This window comes from Sinohyriopsis cumingii, unplaced genomic scaffold (assembly GCF_028554795.1).
Source record: "Sinohyriopsis cumingii isolate HCF-2022 unplaced genomic scaffold, ASM2855479v2 utg000036l, whole genome shotgun sequence".
Lineage (NCBI taxonomy): Eukaryota > Metazoa > Mollusca > Bivalvia > Unionida > Unionidae > Sinohyriopsis > Sinohyriopsis cumingii.
The window spans coordinates 49539-54293 of NW_028315863.1; the positions used below are offsets into that span (position 1 = coordinate 49539).

General features: G+C 35.0%; 1 long non-coding RNA gene across 1 annotated transcript; it reads left to right on the plus strand.

The window, feature by feature from the left end:
* Positions 1-1032: 1032 nt before the first annotated feature.
* LOC149774991 (uncharacterized) lies at positions 1033-4472 on the plus strand. Its single transcript, XR_016416636.1, has 2 exons — positions 1033-1208; positions 1410-4472. It is a non-coding gene; the product is annotated as an uncharacterized LOC149774991 (long non-coding RNA).
* Positions 4473-4755: the final 283 nt, after the last annotated feature.

The window sequence follows — 4755 nt, forward strand, 5'->3', positions numbered from 1 at the left end:
ATATACCTCAATGTTAATGTTTTGTGAAATAAATATACTTTCTGTCCAACTTGGGCATGCATGTCACACACTGTCATATAGAACACTGCTAGATTGTCAATTTGACAATGATATAACCAGTTACTCCATTGCATTTAAGAGAGATAACTCTACTGGAACTAGACAGGGGTAAGAGTTATCTAGTCACAACAGGCACATTTTCAGCCATGTGTACCATCTTTAAAAAAAAATCATAAAAGATACAAAATATGACCTAGATAGAAATTAACACAAACTCACATGTTGCCAAGAGGCTCAACTTTTTTTTAAAGCCAAACAGAAAGTACAACTCTTACATAATGCACCAATTACAGTTAGTGTTGTTCTTTAATTCTGAATACAATGTTCCATACACCTTAAGCTCCGCCCACCTGGACTTGCGCAATTGGTACCGTTATACCATTATTAAACAGTTATGGACCACCAAACCCGTAAATACTCTATTATTTCTTCACCCATTTCTATAGTTCTTCCGTACGATTAGTACCGTGTGTCCTTTAGGTGTACGGAACAGTGTGTTCAGAAATAAACTACAAAATTAGCTGTGATAGGGGTAACATGTAAGAGTTGTACTTCCTGTTAGGATTTTATTTTATTTTTTAAAAATGAGCCTCCTGGTAACATGTGAAATTATGACAATTTATATCTAGATTATGTGTTGTATTTTTATGATTTAAAAAAAATAATTGTAGTACACATAACTGAAAATGCTTCAGCTGTGACTAGATAACTCTTACCCCTGTCTAGTTTCAGCAGAGTTATCTCTCTTAATTGTAATTGGGTGCCTGGTTTTGTCCCTGTCAAATTGTCAATCTACCATTTTTCTCTATGACAGTGTGTGACATGCATACTGAGGTCGGATAGAAAATATATTTATTTCACAAAACATTAGCATTGAAGTCTATGGAGAAACAATTGGTACCGAAATACCTGCTGTGACAATTGGAACATTGGTCAGTTACTTCCCCCTGATGTGATAAGGTGGCGCTTTAGTCAGGTAAACCCCTTCAATTCCGGTTTACTTCGTCTATGCTGAACCCATACTCGTGACTGTCTGAAAAATGCTTGTCGTGCCTCAGTGAAAAAGCCTATTACCTGTACTAGCCACATTTCTATTAAGATGGTTGGTCAAATGCATCAGTCGCACAATGAACGTGGTGTTCGTTATGGTGAGTACGTTATGACTTGGGCACATTTTGGTATTCATACATACGTACGTTTTGACTCTGTCAAGTTAATTTAGACTTGGGTATGTATTGAGTGTAATTCTCTGGCCAGAGTCGGCATTCATGTATTGGAAAACTTTACTAAGTGCTTTCTTTACTCTCATTAGTCATATAATGACCATGTGTAAATCTCTTCGGTTTCAGGTCAAATCTCCACAGTCCAGGATGCAACGAATCTGAATTCATTAATCAGAAAGACTATTGCTGATGGAAGAAACCAAACAACATCAACAACAACAACAAGAAAAACCAAACAACAAACAAAAAACCGAGCAACAAACAGCAAATACTCAATTGTGACATTCGTAATTAAAGGTACTCCAAGAGTTTCGACGTGAAGGAGAACATGCAGTTATACGTAGCTGAAAAGACATTGATGTCTGAAGTTTCTGATTAAATCATGTATGGCTTGAAAGAGCACGAGAGACTAGATGGAAATGAAAAGCCATTCAAGTGTGAAGTTTGTGACACCGTTCAGCCACAGGTCCACGGTGATTTTCCTTATGAGGGTACATACTGGAGTGAAACCATTCAAATGTGAAGTATGTACTAACATGTTTTGAAGGAGGTCAGACTTGAATGCCCACGTGATGATGCATATTGGAGAAAACAACATTCATTTGTGAAGTTTGTGATAAACTGTTTAGAGATAATGCCATAGTGAAGAAGCACACAAGAATACAATGTGGAGGAAAACCATTCAAGTGTGAAGTATGTCCTAACCTGTTTTGTAGGAGTTCAGACTTGAATGCCCACATGATGATACATATTGGAGAAAACAACATTCATTTGTGAAGTTTGTGATAAACTGTTTCGAGATAATGCCATAGTGAAGAAGCACATGAGAACACACTGCAGAGGAAAACCATTCAAATGTGAAGTATGTACTAACCTGTTTTGTAGGAGTTCAGACTTGAATGCCCACATGATGATGTATATTGGAGAAAACAACATCCATTTGTGAAGTTTGTGATAAACTGTTTAGAGATAATGCCATAGTGAAGAAGTACACAAGAATACAGTGTGGAGGAAAACCATTCAAATGTGAGGCTAGTGATAATATGCTTAGTGAAAGTGATGAGTTTTGGGTGAACTTGAAGATACATACAGGAGAAAAAACATTCAGTTGTGAAGTTTGCAATGAATTGTTTAGTAGGCATTTAAAGTTGAAAGAACGCACGAGGTTACATACTGGAGTAAAGCCATTCAAATGTGAAGTTTGCTATGAAATCTGCATCAATTGTTCAAAGATGAAAGAGCACTGGAGTGTACATACTGGAGACAAAATATTCTTCCAGTGTGAAGTTTATGACAAACTGTTTAACTACCGTTTTAGCATCAATGCTCATAAGAGATTATATACTAAAGAAAAGCATTCAAGTGTGAAATTTGCAATAAAATATTCAGCGAGGTTACAACCTGAACAGGCACATTCAGATACTTACTGGAGAAAAACCATTTAAATTTGAAGTTTGTAAAATAATGTTTAGCCAGAGTACTAGTGTTACCAGACATATGAAAATGTATAAAGGAGTAAAAACATTTATATGCAGTGTTTGTGATATAATGTTTAGAGTGGTGATTCAATGAAGGACATGTAATACATACTGGAGAGAAACCATTCAAGTGTGAAGTTTTTTAGAATTGATCATTTCAAGAAGATCAAAATGACACATGTCATGAAAGCAGACAAGCATACATATGATACAGTTGTGATAAAATGTTTGGGCAGTGTCCTCACATGGTCCAGATAAAACTCTGATATACAGAATTGATGACAAAAGTTTCCCCTCACCTCATCCGATGAATAAATTGATCTTTTGAACACTTATTTAAGTAAGTGTAGCCAGTCTTAGAAATTGTAACTGAATGCACCCAGGAGTAAGTTTTCAGTTTTCGATATTCACTTGGGAATATTGCTTCAGTAGAAATTATGCCGGCATGAAAATAATTACTAGAACTACAAAAAGACACTGTACAATCTCTAGCTTTATATGCCTATTTTAATCATTACTTCATGTCTGTAGTCCACCTTGACTTCAAATCGTCAGAAAAGAAACTATGTTGTTGTAGGGTTTAACGCCATTTTTCAGCACACAATAGGCTATACATGGTGGCTGGTATTAATGGTGGAGGAAGAACCACTGACCCACAAGAAGCTACTGGCAAGCTTTCTCACATACCCACATTAGCTGAATCCAAGACTCAAACCCATGCATATATATATATATACGTTTCTTGTCCATTTGATACTTTTTGTAGACTCTTTGAAGTGAATGAAACAGTACTTTATGTTGGGGCATACTATTTGTCACAAGAATTAAATCAAATTCAGCACTTTTGTTAAAATTAGACAGCAGTAGCTGCTACAAGGTTTAACAGCATATCAGCATGATCCTGGTTTAACTGTGTTTAGGAAATTTAGGTGTCCTTAGATAAGAAAGAAATCATAAAGGGTAATATCATTAAAATACAAAATCTATTCTTTGTTCTATATAAGCTGTCCTCTTGAAAGACAAAGTCCAAGACTTTTGCATTTGAAACATTATCCAGGATTATGAATAGATGCATATCCTGGTATTTTGACAATTGGAATTTAAATGTGACCCATTTCTAATGCATGGTACTCCAGCATAATTTCCTACTGAGATTGTGTTCTCCATTGCAAATTTACTGAACATGCCACCCATGATCAACATTTGCTAGACTACTGTTTACTACTTATTGGCCAATAATATCATACCAGTTTAAAATCATTATGAACTGGATGTAGCTAACAGTTCAGTGACGTGACACGTAATTGAATGAAGGTTAGTTTATGAAATGATTGTATTAATATTTCATCTGATATCAGCATTTATTTGATTGTCCAATAAATTATAAGCAATTAGTCAAAACTGGAATATACAATGGATCATGAAGTCAGTGGTCAATGAAGTTGTCAATCCCAAGATGGTTTCCAGTGGTGAATATAACATTGAGTTATGGTAATGAATGGCATATCTTTTTTTCTTATTTACAAAGGGGAACAATGAGATTAGACTGACGTTTTGTCACTTTGTATCAGCTGTTGATTTCTTTTCCAACTTGACTAAATCACCTTCTTGGGGGATTAATTTATCTAGTGCTGTTAGATTTACTTTAAGTGAGTCATGCAATTATTTCAGTAGGTAATGATCTGTTTCCAAAATAAAACCATAGACTAAATTTGTTTGTTACTTTTCTGTGTTATTCTTTTATGAGTATATATTGGCACAGGAGCCACCATATAATAATTACAATCAAAATACATGTTGCAGAGGCCTTTGAAACTCTGTAATTGTAGTAAGAGAATATCATAAAATATAAAAGAAAAACCAAATTGTATATGACTTTGTACTGTGATGCACTCAATTGGAACATCTGTGACGTTCATCCTGGTTCTACTGTTATGTCCGTTTTTTGTAGTCATGTTTACTAAAGAAATTCTTCAATCTTGCTATACTATCTG